This window comes from Molossus molossus, unplaced genomic scaffold (genome assembly GCF_014108415.1).
Source record: "Molossus molossus isolate mMolMol1 unplaced genomic scaffold, mMolMol1.p scaffold_m16_p_13, whole genome shotgun sequence".
NCBI classification, from domain to species: domain Eukaryota; kingdom Metazoa; phylum Chordata; class Mammalia; order Chiroptera; family Molossidae; genus Molossus; species Molossus molossus.
In genome coordinates this window covers 23,275,429-23,299,247 of record NW_023425348.1, presented here as the reverse complement: position 1 = coordinate 23,299,247, position 23,819 = coordinate 23,275,429, and the positions used below count along the sequence as shown (strand labels likewise).

At 37.0% G+C, this 23,819-nt stretch overlaps 1 pseudogene; it reads left to right on the top strand.

Moving 5' to 3' along the window:
- The first annotated feature begins 345 nt into the window (after positions 1–345).
- On the top strand, positions 346–828 carry LOC118629005 (annotated as a pseudogene).
- The last annotated feature ends 22,991 nt before the right edge of the window (positions 829–23,819 follow it).

Genomic DNA, 23,819 nt, shown 5'->3' with positions numbered 1-23,819 from the left:
ATTAAAGAGGATGCCTTTACTCCATTGTGTGCTTTTGCCACTTTTGTCAAATATTAATTGAGTATAATGTCTAGGGTCAATTTCTGAGTTCTCTGTTCTGTTACATTGATCTATATGCCTGTTGTTGTGCCAGTACCAGGCTGTTTTGATTACAATGGCTTTGTAGTGTAACTTTATATCTGGTATTGTAATCCCTCCTACTTTGTCCTTCTTTTCCAAGATTGCTGGGGCTATTCAGGGTCTTTTTGGTTCCATATAAACTTTTGAAGTATTTGTTCTAGTTCTGTGAAATATGTCACTGGGCTTCTTTTCAGCCTGAACCTCCATCTTCCAGTAATTCGCCAAATGACAAACACAAAGGGAAAGAGGAGAAGCACCTGCTATCTGTTCTCTAGGCTTTTTAGAAAACATGGAGTTGTTCCTTTTGCTACATACATGCGAATCTATAAGAAAGGTGATATTGTGGACATAAAGGGAATGGACATGGTTCAAAAACAAATGCCCCACAAATGTTACCATGGCAAAACTGGAAGAGTCTACATTGTCACCCAGCATGCAGGGGGCATTGTTGTAAACAAACAAGTCAAGGGCAAGATTCTTGCCAAGAGAATTAATATACGTATTGAGTATATTAAGCACTCTATGAGCTGAGATAGCTTCCTGAAATGTGTGGAGGTGAATGATCAGAAAAAGAAGGAAGCCAAAGAGAAAGGTACCTGGGTTCAACTGAAGCATCAACCTGCTCCACCCAAAGAAGCACATTTTGTGAGAACCAATGGAAAGGAGCCTGAGCTGCTGGAACCCATTCCCTATGAATTCATGGCATGATAAGTGTAAAAAGAAAACCTCTGTACTGATAAAAAATGTTTCTCTTAATTGAGTAGAAGTATGATGTCCCTTCCCCCCAAAAAAATAATTAAAGAAAACTTGGTGTCCTAAAAAAAAGGAAGAAAGAAATATGTCATTGGTATTTCAATGGAGATTGCATTGAATCTATAGATTGCTTTGGGTAGTACGGACATTTTAATAATGTTAATTATTCCAATCCATGAATGAGGTATATGCTTCCATTTCTTTATATCTTCCTCTATTTCTTTTTTCAATTTCCTATACTTTTTCGAGAATAGGTCAGGGGTTTTCATTCTTTAATACAGTTCCTCATGTTGTGGAGATCCCCAACCATAAAATTATTTGTGTTGCTACCTCATAACTGTAATTTTGCTACTGTTATGTCTTAGGCGACCCTTATGAAAGGGTTGTTCGACCCCCAAAGGGGTCATGACCCACAGGTTGAGAACCGCTGGAATAGGCCCTTTACTTCTTTGGTTAAGTTTATTCCTAGGTATCCTAGGTTTTTTGCTGCAATGATAATGGGATTACTTTTTTAATTTCTCTTTCTGTGAGTTCATTATTAGCATATAGGAATTCTGTTGATTTCTTGATGTTAATTTTGTATCCTGCTACTTCGCCAAATTCATTTATTAAATCTAGTAGATTTTTGATGAAGTCTTTAGTGTTTTCTATGTACAATATCATGTCATCTGCAAATAATGACAGTTTCACTTCCTCCTTTCCAATTTGGATTCTTTTATTTTTTCTTCATGTGTAATTGCTGTGGCTTAGCCTTCCAGAACTATGTTAAAATAAGAGTGGTGAAAGTGGGCATCCCTGTCTTGTTCCTGTTCTTAAGAGAAATGCTTTTAGTTTTTGCCCATTGAGTATGATGTTGGCTGTATGTTTTTTATATATAGCCTCTATTATGTTGAGATATGATTCCTCTCTACCTACATTGCTGAACATTTTTATCAGAAATGGGTGCTGGATTTTGTCGAATGCTTTTTCAGCATCTATTGATATGCTCATATGATTTTTTTTTAATTTTCTTTTTCCTTTATCAATTTTAGAGACAGAGGAAGTGAGAGGGAGAGAGAGATAGAAACATCAATGAGAGAGAATGTCAATTGGCCACCCCCTGCATGACCCCTACTGGGGATCAGGCCCACAACCTGGGCATATGTCCTCTCCGGGAATTGAACCGGTGACCTCATGGTGCATGGGTCGACACTCAACCACTGAACCACACCAGCTAGACAGTCAAATGGTTTTTATCTTTCATTTTTTTAGTAGTTCTTTTCTTTGGAATTTACTTTATCAATTTTATTTTCATAAATTGTTCCTTTGGTGTTGTGTCTAAAAAAATCATTGCCACACACAGGTCATCTAGAGTTTTTCAATTTTTTCTTTTTTTTTTTTTTAAGAATAATGTCATCTTCTAGGAGTTTTATAGTTTTTTATTTGACATCTTTATGATCCATTTTCAGTTAATCTTTGTGAAGGGTATAAGATCTGTCTATATTAATTCATTTATTTTATTTCTTGCATGTGGATGTCCAGTTGTGCCAGCATCTTTGTTGAAAAGACTATCTTTTCTCCCTGTTGTTATATTTTTAAGTTTTATAATTTCTAGTTGGTTCTTTATTACAACTTCTATCTATTTGCTGAAAGTTTCTATTTTTATTCCTCTTTTATGGGAATTTATAGTTACTTGTTCAAGCAATTTTATGATAGCTGCTTTAAAATCCCTGTTTCAGAAAGATTCAATATCTAACTCATCTCCATATTGACACCTGTTTTCTGTAAAATGAACATTTTGGTCAAGAACATGGACATTTCTTGTTTTACTTTTCTTCCCCTCCCCTCCCTTTTTTGGAAATGTCCATTGGCATTTCTAGATTGCAATTCTTCTTCTAATCCAGTCTGCATTAAATATATAGGATATAAAAATAAAACCAAGGACCCATTTTAATTACTTTCTTCATATCCTGAGGTCTTTAGATCGTCCACCTTCTTACAACCTTTCAGATTTCACTTTTTGTCCACTGAGTTAAGTCAAATTATTTTCAGAGTATCTCCTTATACTTAGAAAGGATGACTAGGGAAATATTGAGTTTATGCCATAATATCTCAGAACCAGAACAAGTATTTTCTTTTAAACAAAATGAACAAACTTGATATATTTTTTACTTATGTAAATAGTCTTAAGGTCTTAAAATGTCTACTATATTGGATACTAAGTATTTATGTCATATATTGCACAGGCAGTATTAGTGGACGTTCCCTTCCCTCTGTGAAATTAAAAGTATATTTTTAGCCAAACGTTCTTAAAACAAGAGGTACTTAAGATTACTTAAACTTCCTTCAAATTAACCTCTGTATTTTTCTTAAATTTTTAAAACTTACAAAGGAAAATAAAAAACACTTCTCTTAAGCCAATGATTTTATTATCCTAAAAGGTATGCTTGGTCATTTTAATCAAATAAATATAAATTAATTTTATTAAAAATATATTGATAATGTAAAACAGTAAAAGTGCTATAACCACAAAAATTAAATTAGTAGGCAAATATAGACTGAGATAAAATTTTGCATAAGAATTTTCTTTTCTTTTTTTTTTTATTAATTAATTTTTGTTACAGATGTTTCTCCTTTTTCGTCCACTGATTCCTCCCTCGCCTTCCCTCCCTGCCTGTCCCCAGCTTTGTTGTCCATGTCCATTGTTCATGCATACATGCATATAAGTTCTGTGGTATATCTCTCCTCCACTACCCCCTCTTCTGGGGATGTCAGTCTCTAAACCACTTCCACATCTCTGGGACTACCCCATTCCTCAGACTGTTATGTTCATTATATTCCACAAATAAGTGAGATTATATAATACTTGTCTTTCTCTGTTTGGCTTGTTTCACTTAGGATGATACTTTCCAGGTCCCTCCATGTGGTCTAAAAAGGATAAGAGATCTTTCTTTCTTACAGCTGCGTAGTACTCCATTGTGTATATGTACCACCACTTTTTTATCCAGTCGTCTACTGATGGACATTTGGGCTGTTTCCAGATCTTAGCTATTGTAAATAGTGCTGCTATGAACATGGGGGTACATATATTCTCTCTGATTGGTGTTTAAGGCTTCTTAGGGTATATTCCTAGAAGTGGAATCACTGGGTCAAATGGAAGTTCAATCTTTAATTTTGTGAGGTAATACCATCTTGTTTTCCATAGTGGCTGCACCAGTCTACATTCCCACCAGCAGTGTACTAGAGTCCCTTTTTCTCCACACCCTCACCAGCACTTGTTGTTTGATGATTTGTTGATGGCAGTTATTCTGGCAGGTGTGAGGTGATACCTCATAGTAGTTTTAATTTGCTTCTCTCTGATGATTAGTGACTTTGAGCATTTTTTCATACGTCTCTTGGACATTTGTATTTCCTTTTTGGAGATATGTCTATTTAGGTCCTCTCCCCATTTTTTAATTGGGTTCTTTGTCTTCCATTTGTGGGGTTATATGAGCACTCTCTATATATTGGAAATTAACCCCTTATCTGATATATCATTGGCAATGATGCTCTCCCATACAGTAGGTAGCCTTTCCGTTTTGATGATTGTATCTCTTGCTGTGCAGAAGCTTTTGAGTTTGATGTAGTCCCATGTGTTCACTTTCTCCTTTGTTTCTATTGCCTTAGGTGATGTATCAGTAAAAATTCTACTGTGTATGATGTCTGAAATTTTCTTGCCTACAGTTTCTTCTAAGATTTTTATGAATTCATGAGTCACATTTAAGTCTTTTATCCATTTTGAGTTTATTCTTGTTAGGGTGTAAGTTGATGGTCTAGTTTCATTTTTCTGCATGTAGCTGTCCAATTTTCCCAGCACCATTTATTAAAGAGGCTGTCCTTACTCAACTGTATGTTCTTGCCACCTTTGTCAAATATTAATTGAGCATATTGCCTTGGGTCCATTTCTGGGTTCTCTGTTCTATTCCACTGGTCTATATGCCTGTTCTTGTGCCAGTACCAGGCTGTTTTGATTACAGTAGCTTTGTAGTATAACCTGAAATCTGGTAATGTGATCCCTCCAACTTTGTTCTTCTTTTTCAAGATTGCTGTGGCTATTCAAGGTCTTTATTGGTTCCATATGGTCATTTGAAGTACTTGTTCTAATTCTTTGAAGTATGCTGTTGGTATTTTGATGGGGATTGCATTGAATCTATAGATTGCATTGGGTAATATGGACATTTTAATAATGTTATTTCTTCCAACCTATGAACAAAATATGTGCTTCCACTTCCTTATACCTTCCTCTATTTCTTTTTTCAATGACCTGTAGTTTTCTGCAACTAGGTCCTTTATTTCTTTGGTTAAGTTTATTTCTAGGTATCTTAATTTTTTTGCCGCAATGGTAAATGGGCTTGTTTTTTCAGTTTTTCTTTATGTGAGTTCATCATTGGTATATAAGCATGCCATCAATTTCTTTATGTTAATTTTGTATCCTGCTACTTTTCCAAATTCATTTACTATGTCTAATAAATTTTTGATGGAGTCTTTGGGGTTTTTTACATATAGTATCATGTTATCTGCAAATAATGACAGTTTCACTTCCTCCTTTCCAATTTGGATCCCTTTTATTTTTTCTTCCTGTCTGATTACTGTGGCTAAGACTTCGGTACTATGTTAAATAAGAGTGGCAAAAGTTGGCATCCTTGCCTTGTTGCTGTTCTTAAGGAAAATGCTTTTACTTTTTGCCCATTGAGTATGATGTTGGCTGTAGGTCTTTCATATATGGCCTTTATTATGTTGAGATATGATCTTTCTATTCCCACATTGCTGAGCATTTTTATCAGAAATGGATGCTGGATTTTGTCGAAGGCTTTTTCGGCATCTATTGATCTGATCATGTGGTTTTTAGTCTTCATTTTATTGACGTGGTGTATCACATTTATTGATTTGCAAACATTTACCAGCCTTGCATCACTGGGATGAATCCCACTTGGTCATGGTGGATAACTTTTTTGGTGTATTGCTGGATCCAAAATAATAGAATTTTGTTCAGGATTTTGGCGTCTATGTTCATCAGGGATATTGGCCTGTAGTTTTCTTTCTTTGTAGAGTCTTTTTTCTGGTTTTGGAATTAGAATTATGCGGGCTTCTTAAACTGAGTTTGGAAGTCATCCTTCTTCTTGAATATTTTGGAATAGTTTGAGGAGAATGGGTGTTAGTTCTTCTTTGAATGTTCTATAAAACTTCCCCGTGAAGCCATCCGGGCCTGGGCTTTTGTTTCCTGAAAGAGTCTTGATTACATGTTCAATTTCTTCTGTTGTTATTGGTCTGTTCACGTATTCTATCTCTTCCTGGTTCTGTTTTGGGAGATTATGTGTTTCTCAAAATTTGTCCATTTCGCTTAGATTGTCGAATTTGTTGCCATATAATTGTTCATAGTAGTTAACAATCTTTTGTATTTCTGTGGTGTCATTTGTTACTTCCTTACTTTCATTTCTGATTTTGTGTATTTGGGTTCTCTCTCTTTGTTTGTTGGTGAGTCTAGCTAAGGGTCCATCAATCTTGTTTATCTTTTCGAAAAACCAGCTCTTTGTTTCATTGATCCTTTGAATTGTTTTTTTGGTCTCTATGTCGTTTATTTCTGCTCTGATCTTTACTATTTCCTTCCTTCTACTTGCTCTGGGATTTTCTTTTTGTTTGCTCTCTAGTTCTTTAAGTTGTGAGGTTTGATAGTCTATTAGAGATTTTTCTTGTTTTTTGAGGTAGGCCTGTAGTACTATGAACTTCCCTCTCAGAACTGGTTTCGCTGCATCCCATAGATTTTGTATTGTTGTGTGTTCATTTTCATTGGTTTCCAGCAAGTTTTTTATTTCTTCCTTGATCTCCTCGATAACCCATTCATTGTTTAATAACATGCTATTTAGCTTCCATGTGTTCAATGTGTTTGTATATTCTTCTTACAATTGATTTCTAGTTTCGTGCCATTGTGATCTGAAAAGATGCTTGATATGATTTCAGTCTTCTTGAACTTGTAGAGACTTAGTTTGTGCCCTAACATGTGGTCTATCTTTGAGAATGTCCCATGTGCACTTGAGAAGAATGTGAATTCTGTACTTTTGGGGTGTAATTCTCTGTAGATATCTATGAAATCCATTTGTTCTAGTGCTTCATTTAGAGTCTCTGTTTCCTTGCTAATTTTTTGTCTAGAGGATCTATACAGTGGTGTCAACAGGGTGTTGAAGTCCCCTGCTATGATTGTATTGCTATTGATTTCTCCTTGGAAGTCCTTCAGAAGATTTTTAATATATTTTGGTGCTCCTATATTGGGTGCATATATGTTTATCAAGGTTATATCTTCCTGTTGGATAGATCCTTTCAATATTATGTAGTGGCCTTCTTTGTCTCTAGTTATGACCTTCATTTTGAAATCTATTTTATCAGATATGAGTATTGCTATCCCAGCTCTTTTTTCCTTTCTGTTTGCTTGGAAGATTTTTTCCATCCCTTCACTTTCAACCTATGTGAGTCTTTGGTTGTGAGGTGGGTCTCTTGTAAATAACATATAGATGAGTCATGCTTTCTTATCCAATCAGCTACTTTGTGTCTTTTTATGGGAGCATTCAATCCATTTACATTTAAGGTGATTATTGATATGTACTTATTTATTGCCATTTTTGTTTAGTGTGGTTCTATTTTTCTTCTCATTTTTTCTGCTAATTACAGCAGTCCTTTTAATATTTCTTGCAGTGCTGGTTTGGTGCTAATGTATTCCCTTAGCCTTTTTTTTTTTTTTTGTCTGGGAAGCTCTTTATTTGACCTTCTATTTTGAATGACAACCTTGAAGGGTAGAGTAGTCTTGGATTCAGGTCCTTGTTTTTTTATGACCTTGATTACTTCATGCCATTCCCTTGTGGCCTGTAGTGTTTCTTGTGAGAAGTCAGCTGAGAGCCTTATGGCGTTTCCTTTGTAGGTAATGTGTTTCTTATCTCTCGCTGCTTTTAGGATTCTCTCTTTGTCTTTAATTTTTGGCATTTTGTTTACTATGTGTCTTGATGTGGGCTTGTTTGCGTTCTTTTTACTTGGGGTTCTCTGTGCTTCTTGAACTCGAATGCCTTCTTCCTTCTCCAAATTAGGGAAGTTTTCTGTTACTATTTCTTTGAATATATTCTCTAACCCTTGCTCATTTTCTTCTTCTTTGGGGACTCCTATGATGCGAATATTATTACATTTCCAGTTGTCCTACAGTTCTCTGAAGCTCTCTTCCTGTTTTTTAATCATTTTTTACTTTTGGTTTTCTGATAGGTTGATTTTTTCTATCCTGTCTTCTACTTCACTGATCCAGTCCTCGGCTTCCTCTACTCTGCTTTTTAGACCTTCCAATGTGTTTTTCATTTCTGATATGTCATTCTTCATTTCTTCTTGGTGGTATTTAATTTTAAACTGGTTGATTTTCAACATTTCTATGTCTTTACTCATGGTGCTCATGTCCTTACACATGTTGTGGAGCTTCCTCAAGATCATTGCTCTGAATTCTAGTTCTGTTAACTTGCTTAAATGCACCTCATTTATCTCATCTTTGGTAGAGGTCTCTTGTTCTTTCATTTGGCTTTTGTTTCTGTTTTTCACAATTTTGGCTATCACAGTGGGCTTTGGAGTCTGCCAAATTTTCCCTGTGGGTGTTGGTGTTCTGCTGTTTGTGGCTCCCTCTCCTGGGTTTGGATGTGGCCGGGAGGAGCCGCTTTAAACACCACTGTCAATTCTTAACTTTCCTGGTTAGAGTTGCTAGCCCAGGGAATGTTAGTTATCCTCTAGCTTTTTTGCCTGGAGGCTATTAGTAGAGGTCACCTAAAGAACCTTGGTTTCTGAGTTGACTGAAAAACTCCCTCAGGTGCTCAGTGTAAGAGGATTTCCTGAGGGTGGAGCAGATGCTGGTTGTTAATGGGCCTCAATTAGCAATTCAATGGCCACCAGGTGAGTTTGAATCACTGAGGGAGGGGCTGCAGCCTCTTCCCAGGGCCCTGGGAAGGAGTAAGATGACCACAGTCCTGCGTGGCTGCACTCAGCAAAAGCTCTAAGCACCCTCAAAATCCTGAGTGTCCCCACACAGTTCCAGTCCAGTCTGCCTTCCTTCTGCCACAGCCCAAGGTGAGTGGCTGCTGCCAATTTAGCCTCTGTCCGGGCTCTGTGTCATGGAGCCTCCTGGGACTTTAACCTGAGGGTGCTCTTCCCAGGTAAAGGTGGCTGAGGCTGTGGCGTCAGCCATGGGCGTAGCACCCAGCCGAGGACTCAGGACCCAGCTGAGGGTGTAGCACCCAGCTGTTGAGGCCGCAGGACCCAGCTGTGGCAGCTGTTGATCCTAGCTGAGGCCACAGGACCTAGCCAAGGGTGCAGCTTCCAGTGGAGGCCACTGTCCCCAGCTGAGGTCTCAGGACCCAGCCGAGCGCAAAGCTTCCAGCCGAGTCCCCTGGTCCCAGCCCAGGCTGCTGCGGACCGGGAACTCCAGGCCCCCTCTTGTGTCCTCGCAAGTCTACCAGGATTGAGTCAGTGTCCCTGGTTATGTTGCCCCTTCCTGACAATTTGTCTTTATTTTCGTTGTAATTACAGTTTGGTCCTGGGAGATGGTCTGTGTAGCTTCCATTCACTCCGCCACCATTTTTTTATTCTTCTGCATAAGAATTTTCAAGATAATATTACCAAATAGCACAATCAGTTATAGGCATGATAGTTAAAAGTTGTCATATGGTGTTGGTGTGTTTATATTTTTATAGGTCTACCTATGCATAAAAACATATATATAAAAAAAGTAATACCTACTTCTTAATGTGAAACGTGTGCTTTTCATTTTTGAGAACTGAAGTGACTGAGAAAAATGAAACATTTTATCCTGAACTGAATTCTAGATATGATTAAAGAGTCATTAGTAGAAAAGTGGGAAAATCAGAATAATGTCTGTGGTTTATTCCACAGTATCATACCAAAACTAAATTTTTGTTTAAATAAATATACCATAATTATGTAGGATGTTAACATTAATAGAAGATAGCTGTAGAGTATATGAGAAAACTCTGGACCACATTTGTAACTCTTGAATTTCTAAACTTATTTCAAGATTAAAAAAAAAAAATAGAAAACTCTTTCAGAAATATTTAGTAGGCCATTAGGTCCTCTTTTATATCACCAGTTTTACTTTCTATTAGAGATTTTAGAAAAAAAAAAAAACCCTGAATTTATTTATTATCTGAGTTCTAATGTAATATTGTTTAAAAATTGGGTAAGAGGGAAACCACTAACATTTTAAAGTCTGAGTTGTGTTAGAATGACAAATTAGTATCCTTGGAAGTCCCAGATGAAAGGAGAGTCTGCTTCTCTCACCAGATTTTTCCCACAGGCTTCCTTCAAGTGCTCATAAAAAGACAGGAGGAAGGTCAGGGGGCCGGGAGGGCCACTTTCATTTCTGCCCCAAGTCCTGCCAAGATCTAAGGGTGGAGCTGGAGTCACTGTAGAAGTTCATGCATGTTCTGGACTTGCAGGAATGAGAAGAAGCCTAAAATTTGCTGGTGTCCCCAAACCCTTCCCTGCTTGTAGAAGGAGCAGGCAGCATCTCTGTGCCCCAAATCCCTGCTCTCATATGAGGTGACCAACTGCCCCTGGAGGGAAGAATGAAAACCCACCCACATCCCAATCCCTGACCCGATACCAGGTAAAGTTGGTTGTCACCCTTTTCAGTCTGTGATGATACTAGCCCAAAACCATCTGATGGTGAAGTACCAGGGCAGAATATCTATTCCTGGTCATGAATCTGTAGCAATTCAAAACAAAAGTATACTGCCTCTGAAGCATGGGCCAGAAACTGGTTGGCCATAGAACCCACTGATACAAGCCTGAGGTCTGATGCTATAGGGGAGCAGCAGCGGATTCACCTGTACCTTAGACCCTGCCTTGGCATAAAGGCAGAGGTTGAAGCAGGAAGAATCACTTCTGAGGCACAGGCTCACTGTGCCAGCCTATGACAGACTGAAATAGAAATAGAGAGAGCCAAGACAACCTTAGTCTCCATCATGGGACTTGCACCAATGCAATATCAGCTTATGTAATATATGTGTAAGTGACACCCAGAAGGTGAAGAGATATACTGAAGCAGAAAAAACAAACAAACAAACAAAAAACTGAAGAGACAATAACTGAGGATTTCTAAAATTAATGAAAAACAGCAAGCCAGTATCCAAGAAACACAGAGAACCTAAAAGCAGAATGTGAGAGTTCTTTCTTTTTCTCCTACTCTTCTTTCTTCCCCCAATTTGTTTAGTTATATCTTCTTTATTCTGTCTGTAAATATAACTTAGATTGTGCATCCACATTTAAAATGTTTATTTCTTGCTCCTCCAGTTAAATAGATTCACTACTCACCACCAGTCCTTTCATTGAATTATTATTTTTTAATTATCTCTTTCTTGACTCTGTGCTTTTAGGAAATTCACTAAGAATATCTTGGGCTTTCTGTGCTAAACAGAGAGAGGCCCATAGGACCTTGTTCTTGGTTCCCATGCAATGTAAAAAGAAACTTGCACAAGGTCAGGAGCCCTGGATGTCCTGCGAATGGAGGAGGAGGGTGTCCTCAAACTCCTGGCAGCAGGAACCCACCCGGTGGCACCAGCCTTGACTTCCAGATGGAACAGTCCATCTACAACAGGAAGAGTGATGGTGTCTGCATCATAAATGGGAGAAGCTTCTGCGGACAGCTCCTGCCATTGTTGCCATTGAAAACCCGCTGATGCCAGTCAGATCGTCCAGGAACGCCAGCCAGCGAGCCGTGCTGAAATTTGCTGCTGCCCCTGGAGCCACTCCTGGTGCCCACCCTTCACTCCTGAAACCTGCACTGACCAGATCCAGGCAGCCTTCTGGGAGCCCAGACTCCTGGTGGCTGCTGATCCCAGGGCTCACCACCAGCCTCTCACAGAGGTTAGTCAACCTGCCTGCCATTGCTCTGCATGCGCAGACTCTCTTCTGGGCTGCGTGGACATTGCCTTCCAGGCAACAGCAAGGGGCTCACTCAGTGGGTCTGATGTGGATGCTGGCCTGGAAGTACTGGGCATGCGTGGCACCACCTCCCGTGACCATCTATGAGAGGCCAGCCTGATCTCTACCTCTACAGAGACCCTGAAGAGACTGCGAAGGAAGAGCGGGCAGCTGCTGGAAAGGCTGTGACCAAGGAGCGGTTTCAGGGTGAATGCACTGCTCCAGCCCGAGTTCACTGCTGCTCCCCGAGGTCGCAGACAAGTGCCCTCTGCCCGCCCAGCAGTTTCCGCCGCCCCAGAAGACTGGGCTCAGCCCCAACTGCACAGGCCACTGAACAGGCAGAACAACCACCCAGGGGTCTTCAGCTTTTCTTCCACAAGTTTTTACCAAATGGGGATAAGTTTGCGGAAAAATAAAGTTTCTTAAAAAAAAAGAAGAATATCTTGGGAATAATAGTCCTCTGTTATTTGCACAGTCAGAACTGGTTTTCTGTTGCCTTTGTTTGGTTTGGGCATGTATAAAAATCCTTGGGTCACCTTTTTTGCTCCCCTGAGGATTTAAGAGAATTGTTGCACTGTCTTCTGGCTTTGACAGTTGTTCTGAAGAAGTCTGAGATCAGCTGTGATTCTTTAAGCTTTTGTAAATAACATATTATTCTTGCCTTGCAGCACAAGATATATGTTTATGTATTTTTTTGAAGCCAATTAACTTTATGACATATGGCATGGATCCTTTTGCATTCAAGTCTTCTTTATTATGGGAAAGCCTTTCTTTCTTTTTTTTTTTTTTTTAATTACATCTTTATATACTTGCTCTGTTTCTTACTTTTACTTTAAGTTTTCTCTAGGTGCTCCAGTTATTCAAAGGAAGAGTGTTGGAGTCTTTGACAGGTTGGAGCTTTCATGTGAGCATGGGTGTTTACCTCTAGATTTTTTCGTGTTATAGAAAATCTTTTTTTTTTTATGTTTTTATTTTTATTTTTTGGGAGGAGAGAAAGGGAGAGAGAGAGAAAAACATCCATGTGAGAGAGAAACATCAATTGGCTGCCTCCTGCATGCCCCCTACTGGGGATCTAGACTGAAATCCCAGGCATGTGCTCTGACCAGGAATCAAACAGGGACCTCTCACTACATGGAACGGCGCTCAGTCCACTGAGCCACACCAGTCAGGATAAAAAATCATTTTTACTTAAGTTATTATTGTCAAGGTCTTTGTTGCTCTGAGCCAAACCCAATGCTAACTGATCAACTTTATCTCTTTTTATTCATTTGGAATAGTTATTTAGATGAGTTGTTTCTTTTTTGTAAATATTCATCATAACTGACAACGGTATTTTACAAGATCATCAATTTGCAGGAAAATTTATGCAAGGACTATTTAGGAATATGACAAGGACTGTTTCAGAAGAGATCAAACTATTCTTATGATCCCATATTTTGTGCCTATGATTAGCCTTAATTTCAAACCTGACAATAGAGAAAACAAAACCATGACCTTATTTTCACAGGTAAAATAGTCTAAATTCCTGTTACACAGTCAGAATCTCTCCTGTAGGTTGTGGTTTTCCATGAGATTCCACACTTAGGCCATCTTTCTCTCCTTTTTGGTATCAGAGTCAGTTTCACTCCATTTTCACTGTTGCAAATGAGGGATTCAGGAAGCACACAGCAGACGGTTCCTCATCGTGAGAAAGTATGTGTTTTTCAGGCTCCACCTGAGCTTTTCAGTTGTAGGACCGTGTAACCAGGGTTTTACAACTTTGCTTCTTCAAAATATAATTGCCTTTTTTTTTTTTCTTTAACCAATTAAAATGTCTTGGGTATAGCTATCTCTTCTTTCCATCAAACACTGAATAACTTGAATATTTATCTTTGTTTCTTGTTTCTTTTTAAATCACTTCCAGAAGCAAATGAGAAAACTGCTGATTTGGGCAGTCTTGATCAAAAATTACAACCTGGAAACACCCACCAGGGTGGCTTTCATTTTAAACTTGGGACTAAGGAAAAGTAGCATAATGAGCTAAATTCTACTTTAGTTATGACTTTATGGAAGGCATCTAGGATATAAGTGCCAGAACATTATTACATAAAATCTTTCAGTTATTTATAAATTGTTTGTTCTGCATAGTACTTACCTTTTTTAGGTTATACAATACAATCTAGGATCTTCTTACTGACCTGTTAAAATAAACTTGATATAGACAAGAGAAGCTGATTGACCTCTACTATGTGTCAGACTATTGCTATTACTAAGGAATTCCTTTTGAACACTTACCTCATCCAAATAAATGCAGGTATTACAATCTTTATCTCCTCTTGATGACACCTGAACATGTAACTTAATTTTACTAAACCCTATCTATACTTTAATGCTCAACTCATTTATTTTTTTTCTATTATCCCATATCACTTGATCCTAACTCCTTCTAATGCTCCAAGTTCTGACAATTTTGCTCATCTAAATATGAACTTGATAAAAATGTTTTAAGGTATTTTCTCTGTGACACACCTTGACCGAGAATTGGAGGATCTCGTTGCACTGAGAGACTGTCATTGTGCTGAGCTTCCACTCCAGCCTTTCTGAGGTTCCTCTCCTCCAGGGGAAAAGTGAAGGCTTTAATAATGTAAGAATTGCACAAACATGAAGTATCACTATGACAATTAGCACCTTCTCCAGTACAGGGCATTTTACAGAAATGAACTATATCTATATTCCATTTTCATTGTAGGAATGTAAAGAAATAGATATAGTCATTCAACAAATATATACTGCTTTTTTTTTTTTTCTTTATTGATTTTTAGAGACAGTGGAAGAGAGAGAAAGAAACCTCAAGACAGAACATCAATTGGCCACCTCCTGCATGCCCCCCACTGGGGATCAGGCCACAACCTGGGCATGTGCCCTGAATGGGAATCTAACCAGTGACCTCTTAGTGCACGGGTTGACACTCAACCACTGAGCCATACTGGCCGGGCTGTACTGCTTATTTTTATATGCAACTCCCTGTATCTAGCATTTAGGATATCCTCTCTCCTCATAGTTTATAATTTGATCTGGTGAAGAGAATAAACATTAATTACATTTTCAATTGTAAAAAAAAAAAGAGAAAACAGCCCTGTCTGGTTTGGCTCAGCAGTTGGAGCGTTGGCCCATGGACCAAAGAGTCATGGGTTTGATTCCAGTCACAGGCACATAGCTCAGTTGCAGTTCGGTCCCCAGCTCTGGTTGGGGTCCTGTGGGAGGCAACCAATATGTGTCTCTCTCACATTGATGTTTCTCCCCTCCCCCACCCCCACTCTATCTGAAGATGAATGGAAAAATATCCTCAGGTGAGGATTATAAAAAAAAAAGAGAGAGAGAGAAAACACAAAACACTAAGAGGGCATTATCATTTAGATGTGACTTAATATAAAAGTAAGGAAAGTTCACTGAAGAAGTTATATTACAGCTAGAATCAAAAAGGTGTTTAGATATTAGCTAGGATAAGGAGGTGGTGAAAAGAGGGAAAACATGCATTTTCTTACCCACCTGGGGTCACTATATTACTTTATAGACGCATGGGCTTAGACATTGCTATAAAATAATAAGATGCTTAATATTGAATGATTGATATTTAATTAAATAAAAATATTAAAATTATTGATTTGGCCACAGTCAGGTGGTTCAATTGGTTGGAACATCATCTGTACACTGAAACAGTTGTGGGTTCTATTCCCAGTGAGAGCACATACCTAGGTTGTGGGTTTGATCTCCAGTTGGTGTGCCTAAGGGAAGCTACTGATCGATGCTTCTCTCACATAGATGTTTCTCTCTCTCTCTCTAAAATCAATAAATATATCCTAGGGTAAGAATTAAAAACACACATACACAGAAAAAAAACTACTGAATTACAACTTGGAGTACGGTCATTAGGTTATTAGCCTTTAATGACTATAAAACCTACACTAATTAATGATTAATAACTGGTCATGTCTATTCTCAGAAATATGGCTTTAAAAAGAGTTTTTGAAATAAATATTTGATGGAAGAGACTATTTCTAGAACTATTTTCCCAAACTGATTAAAAGTAGTTTCAGTCATTTCCCAGTACCTTTGACTTTACCCAAACATCTCTTTATCTTCTCCTTGCCCTGAAAGCCGATCAGGTGGTTCACTAGGTACAATGGAAGGCTCCCAAGAGTGTGATCCCTAACAACTTCCGAAATTTCCCTGTCTGGGGTCACAAAACAATAAGAGAGAAAAGAATGTGGCTGATTTCATATTTTGTTTCATTTTTCATTCTTAGTCTGTAGCAATGCAGTGTCTTATTTATTTTTTAGGAGGGGTCACTTTAAACATTTACTCTGAGTAATTTATTTTATGTGTAGCTCTTTGTCAAAAAAATCCCATTTTATATATTAGATTGTATCAGGTGCATTTTTAGGTTATTTTTTACACTCAAGGCAAATAGCCACTGAACATCTATCTTTCTATCTGTTTACCTGTTATCTATCTCTCTATCATCTACTTTATCTTTCTAGCTTCTAACTATATAAAAATGTATTTTGCTAAACTTCACAGAAATATTTTTAAATATAGAGTTGGGTTTTTCCCAAAATAAATGAGTTATAAAATACAAAGTGCAGAGTGAGGTTTTGTAGGCAGAGATAGTTTAATAGAAATATGAATTTTGTATCAAATAATAAAAGCTGGTAATTTGAGTATATAGAAAGTTATACTTTTGAATGTTTAGTATGGTTATATTTTAAGCATAGATAGATTATAGATAGATAGATTAGATAGATAGATAGATGATAGATAGATAGATAGATAGATAGATAGATAGATGATAGAGCAAGAATACTTCTGAACTAAAATATACTCAGTATTTATTTTTGAATAAATATAATTTCCAGAATTGATACAATATAAAAGACTGTTGTTGAATATGTAGAGCATCCTGATTTCTCCCGTGCTGTTGCTGAGTGTAAACTGTCATGATCAATTTCAAATTGCTTGCCATTATCTACTAAAGCTAAATGTATGTGAAGTCTATGACCTACCTAGATTTACCTACCAGAAATAGAAATTGAAATAGAAAAGACATGTATTAAATGTGGACAGCAAGACTACTTACAATAGCCATAAACTAGAAAATTCTCAAATATTCGTTTACAGTAAAACATATAAATATTGCTATATATTCACACAAGGAATGATATAGAGCAATGAGGAAAGAAAGAACCAACACTACATGGAACAACATGATTATATTTTATAAACAAAACTGTGTAAAGGAAGCTAAATAAAAAATGCTGAACAATGTCACATATATAAAGCTGAATCCAGCAAAACTAATCTATGTCATTTGATGTCAGAATAGTGGCTCCCTTTGCGGTTTGGGTGATAGTAATTGGAAGAGCCTATAAGAAGGACTTCTGGGATGTTAATACTTTGTTTCTTGATCTGGATACAGATTTTTGTTGTGTCCCCTTAGAGAGTACTCATTGAATTGAAACATAGTATGTGCATCTTCCTGTTGATATACATAAATACATTTTTTAAATCAAGTGTACTTTCCTGTATCTGTGCTTTCAAATATAATGCTTATCTTCCATAAAGATGAATATACTGAAACACAAGAAAACATAAAATGATTATATTAAAATAGTACCAAAGTGTCATGAGAAAATGACTACCTTAAGGACATTTTGTATCTTTTTTTTTTTTTTATCCTCACCTGAGGACATTTTTCTATTTTTTGTTCAGATAGAACAGGAAGAAGAGAGAGGAAGAGAAAGAGAGAAACATCCACATGAAAGGGACACATCGAGTGGATGCCACCTGCACAACCCAACCAGGGCCGGGGACAAACTGCAACGGAGGTACATGTCCTTAGCGGGAACCGAACCCGGGTCTCTCTGGACCGCAGGTCATCACTCTAACTGCTGAGCCAAACCAGCCACGGCTGTATCTATTTTATAATGAAAAATAATTCAAACCAAAATACATAGTGGGTTTGTTTTGTTTGATTTCATCATCTCCATTGATTAAATAAATCAGACAAATGTAAAGTCTGATTTTGTTTGATGTTAGTGAATGTCACCTAATTGTTTATATTATAGTGCATCAATGAAGAAGGAACATATGAATGGAACTGGAAATGAGTTTATTAGCCTTGCAATTAACTCAGATCAACATTTTTGTGGGCTGTCCATTTTGACACAATCACAAGACTTCACTGGTCAAGTAACTCTGTCTTCTTTGTTTACCACAATGTACTAGAACCTCCCAAATAGCGAGTTATTTCATTCAGGCTTCTATTATGGTTATTTTTGTATGACTTATCTTCCTTGCTAGACTTAATTTATAGGAGGGTCAGGGACTAGGCTTTGCTGATCTTTGTTTCCCCTGCAAGAGCTGACCTTAAAGCTGCACACTTAGGAAGCACTTTAAATGAAACATTTTCACTTTAGATAAGAAAAACAAGCTCTCAATGGAGACTACAGAATTTCTATTTGTTGTTTCCTGGGAGCAACAGTGTAGTAAAGACAGGGGTTTTTGTTTTAAAGCTGCTTTATTTGCCCGGCCGGTGTGGCTCAGTGGATTGAGCATTGTCCCATGGACTGAGAGGTCCTGGTTCATATTCCTGGACAGGGCACATGCCCAGGTTGTGGGTTTGATCCCCAGCAGGTGATGGGAAGGAGGCAGCTGATCAATGTTTCTCTCTCACATCCATGTTTCTATCTCTCCACTTCTTTCTCTCTAAAAAATCAATAAAAACATATTTTTTAAAAATGTGGCTATATTATTTGTCATATTGAGTTTCTATTAGGGGTAGCTTGGGAGAGGCCAATAGAAACTGTTATGCTAAAATATTCCTAAAAAGCTCCCCTGATAGCTCTAATGATACCTATTTGTGCATTTTAAATGTTTTTATTTAAAAGCAAACAAAACACTCCATAACATGTTTTTAAAAAATAAGTGTTTTCAGATTTGAAATATAAAATAAACAAAAACTCCATATAATATCAATTGGCATATAATTTTTAAAATCTGGGAGAGGTGCACTGGCTGGTGTGGCTCAGGTGGTTGGAGCATTGTCTAGTACACCAGAAGGTGGCCAGTTCGATTCCTGGTCAGGCCACATACCTGGTTTGCGGGTTCAATCCTGGTTGGGCAAGAACGGGAGGCAACTGATAGATCTATCTCACACAGATATTCCTCTCTCTCTCTCCTCCCCCTTCGTCCCTCTCTAAAATCAATTTAAAAATAAAAATAATATGGGAGAGGCAATCAATTTTCAGGGAACATTCAAGAACTTCTGTTTTCCTATAATTTGATTATTTGCTTTGATATCCAAAATCAAAAACTCCTGGCCAGAGCCTTTGCTAGTATTCATCCTAGTAAGTCTAAAATCTGGGGACTTTCTGTCTATAATATAAAAACTGAAGATGCCTTTCTAAAATAATAAAGACTTGATGTCAGTATAATATGATCTTATACTAAGTACTAGATCAACAAATGTTTACACAGCCTGCTGGAAAATCTGGTTCTGAACCATATAAGATAAAGTTATCTTCTAGCTAGACCACAACACCCCTATGATTATCTCTGGGGTCACCTGGAAATCAGCTAAATACTCTTGTCTGTGATAAAAATAAGATGTGCTAGTTAGTAATTTTGAATGTGCTCTTTAAATTCTGAAAATTTTCTGGCAGAACCCAGGACCACTGATTGGGCATGTGTAGATGAATTACGGACATCTGGGAGCCTGGTTTCCCTACATAATTTGGGGTGCATTGAAACAAACAAATGAAAATGTAAAACAACTGCTGAAGCTCTCAAAGGGAAGATCTTCCTGCATATCTTCAAAGATCATAATCCAGAGATAAAGCACCTCCTGTGAATCGTGGAAAGGACCAAGGGCTCTGTGCCTTGAGGTTTCCTGGGACCAAAGTGCTACCTGTACTTTCTCTGGCTTCACTTTATTCTTTACTCAATCAGAACCTTAAATTTTTATTATCGATTGAGTCTCATAAGTCCTTTCAATATTCTATCTGTGCAACTTTGCATCAACTAACTGATTAAGGTAAGTATTTTCCATGACCAAAACGAGTATTTATGGTTGGTTGTACAGTCTTCCATTTTTGGCAAATTTTGTCCTACATAGTTATCCAAAAGTTCATTTAAATTAGCTTAGGTCAGAATGATCACAATAATACCAGACTATAGGCAAATATTTTACATTTATAGTTAGTCATGTTTTACCCCCATAAAGCTCTGTGAGAATTTATGCCCAAAGGAGGAGGTTAGTTTTCTTCTCACTTCTATCAATTTTCTAACAAAATAAAAATACACATAAGAAATCTAAGCAAAAACCAGACTAAGCCTTTAGCTTCCCATTCAGCAAGATTAGTGATTTTTCAAACTTTTTCACCTGATGGCACATATAAACTATTGAAATTCTGTGGCATATCAAAAAATATAGTTTTTGCCAATCTGACAAAGAAAAAAAAAAAGGTATAATTTTGATTCATTCACATTGGATAGCTATCATTGTGTTGGCTATTGTCATTTTTTTATTTAACAATCTAAGGTAAAAGAGGTCAGTGCCCGTGACCAAATAGTTAGGTATTGTATGTCTTAAAATTTTTTGTGGCACACTAGTTGAATATCACTGGGTTAGATTGTTGCTTCTAAGTCACCCGCCATGCAGAATTTACCACAACTTGGGATGTAGAAAATTTTCCAATTTCCTACAAAAGGTTAAAACTCAAGAAATTTAGGTACATTCCCTAAATTCACAAAGCAGTCTCCCAATCAGGTCTTCCATATGCTACTTACCTAATGTGGATTCTCTAATAATAGTTTCTAATAAATGTTTGGTGGCTTTACTATTATATCAAGTTGCTATTCATGTCAAAAAAAGAAAGACACTGAATTACTTGTGTGTATTGCATTGAATTACTTACTTGATGTTTACCAACATTTATAACAGAAAGCTTACCCAAACACAGTAAAGTCATGCCAAACATCATATTTCATAATTTAACAATCTTGCAATTTATAATAGGTTAATTTATGAATCCTGGAATCAGCTTGAGCTGACAGTAAACTATACTTCATTTACTTTTCAATATACTCCCTCTAGTAAAGTCTGATTGTTTGTTTTCCTGAATGTTACAGTGGAAGTGGTTTTATTTTTCTGGGATGTAAAATGATGGCCCAGGTGTAAAATCAAACAAGACACATAATACTAAAAATTAAATTGGTCTTAGTCTATTGAGGAAAACTCAGGTACAGGTATAAAGAAGTGCCAATATCACTGCTTAAATTCATAGCTTTTAATATAATCCACAATACCTGGCAGCAGTTTTTCAGGAGACACTAGATTGACAAGTTAATTATGGAAGATGTAAAACTATACGTACAGATAGCAAATCAAACGAGTATTCATTCACTTGGCACTCCACCAGAAAAAAGCAGACAACTTTTATTTGAAACTATTTGAGGATACAAATGATATAATGCATGACATTGAAAATTCCCATAACAAATGCATAGTGAGGCTGCCAGCAAGATTACTGATTCACATTCAAACATAAATTTATGGGGAGGGAAAAAAAAAACCTCGATTCACTTCAAAGTAAATGAATTCTTCTATTAGGATGTGCTGTTCTATAGCAAGCCGCACAGTATCCTTCAAGTTGAATGAGATCACCTTCAAGTTTTACCATTACCACACTGATGTCTTGACATAACTTGAAAGTTATGTTATATTCTTTGCCATTTCGCACCAAAGAGATGCAGACACTGGCAAGGGACTTCTTGATTCACTGTATTTACCAATGAAAATAATTTGTTTTCATCCACATTTATACAGAGGAGTGCACCTTGCTCTGAAGCAAGTCTGAACTTCTGAAAGTAGACATAAGGGATCCTTGTTTGAATAAATTTATCTCAAAATGACAAAACTAGCAGAAGACAATTATTTCAGTAGATGCTGATTTTCCTGAATGCCATGTAGTGCTCCCAGCTGCAATGTTTCTTGGTCTGGCTAGGCATGGCCTTGGTAGTTCCTATTATTTTGGATATGAATGAACCTTAAAGAAATGCAAGGAATACTTCACCAAAGTAAAACTGTTGTGCTTGTTTTAGCCAAAATAATTTCTCCCCACTACTGTGCTGCATGTTCTGTGCAGATTGTCTATCTAGCTACTGCTATCAGTCCTGAAATGGCCTCATTTCGGTGGTGAAATGATCCTTGGACAAAAGGAGCTTGCAGGGCACTTTGGGAACTCACAGGATGAGTGGATGTATTTCACCCTAAGTTGCTTTAATTACTATGAGATTGTTTCCAGTTTTTGGCAAATACACAAAAAGGATAAGTTAATAAATTCTAACATGAGATCTTTGGCACAAATATGATTGGAAAATCCCTTTCCTTTGGTATATTACTTAATTCTAGAACATAGAATTTGGATAATTTTCATTCGAGAAAAAATAATTTTCAACTCTTCTGTGCTTGCCTAGTTTCTAAAGCCATATAAATGACTAATAGTGATTGAGAACTAGCTATATTCCAGGCTCTTTGAAAGAATCATACATGCATTTATGGATAACAGACTATAACCATTGATTATAACAACTAAGAAAATGACATAATATGAAGGTCATAAATGCTATCAAAGAAGAGTAAAACTGAAGAGGACTCAGGAGCTGGGGCGTGATCTCTGGTGTCGGGAAGATGAGTGGTTACAACTCTAAATAAAATTTTCAAATGGGCCTATTAAGCATATGACCTTTGAGCAAAGAGAAGAAGAAAGTCAGAGAGTTTGGCATGCAAATGTCTAATGGAAGAATATTACAGGCAAAGGAAACATTCAGTGCAAAGACCTCATTCCTCCCGCAAGTTCATACAATTAGTTCATAGTTATAGTTGTAATATAAACGCCAGCAGTCTTATTTCAGAACTTGTTTTTATTAATATACTACTTTGGTTGTACATTGACAAATTGATTGAAAAAGTCAATTAACATCTGTTTTAGAACCTACAAAGGTAAAGAAAATTAAATCCCATAAAATACAAGCCCTGCTCTCAAATACTTTTTAATCTCATCAAGAAGATGTAGCATACACATATAGATGCATGACTATAGAAGAAACAGTCTCATTGTCCAATAATTCCTGATATTGGATCTTAAAGATGACACTCAGAATGTTGCAGAAATCTTCCTGGAAGAGCTGTAGTTAGAAATGGGCTTTGAAGGATCAATAGATTTGGAAAATTGAAAAGGACCTTTCAGACAATGTGAGGTAGCAAGTCACCAGATTTATAGCCATGTCCAGATTGCCTCTTTGCCAAAAAAGTTGTTTTGTCATTCTTTTAGACCTTATAGTGATGCTATAAATATTTTGCCCGTTAGGTGTTAAGGAATACCTGATGCAATGGTGATATTTTAAATATAACTTTACCATGTCCTCAATCTTCAAACTTTGGAGTAGACTCAGAATTTGGCACAAAATGGGATTTATGTGAAATGAGAAAGGGAATGACTGCTGGATACAGTAAGCTCCTTCTTTCTGGCACCACAACACTGAAGATGTGTGTGTGTGTGTGTGTGTGTGTGTGTGTGTGTGTGTGTTGTTGCTTCAGTTCACAGTGTGTGCTCTGGACTTTAGAATTCAGTAATAAAATACACAAGACATCAGCTATTACAAACAAATTTCTGCTAAATACTCTATATGAGAATTACAGTTTCTTCTCTGTAATAACATAATAATCAGTCTAATAAAAAAATACCTTATATATTAAAAATAAAATTATAATTTTAATACATAATTATTAAGTCTATGTATGCATAAAATCTTTTTTTGTTGTTGTTGTTAATCCAAGGATATTTTTCAATTGATTTTCCTGATAGAGTGAAAGGGTGGGAGGGAGGGAGAAACATCGATATGAGAGAGACACATTGATTGGCTGCTCCCAC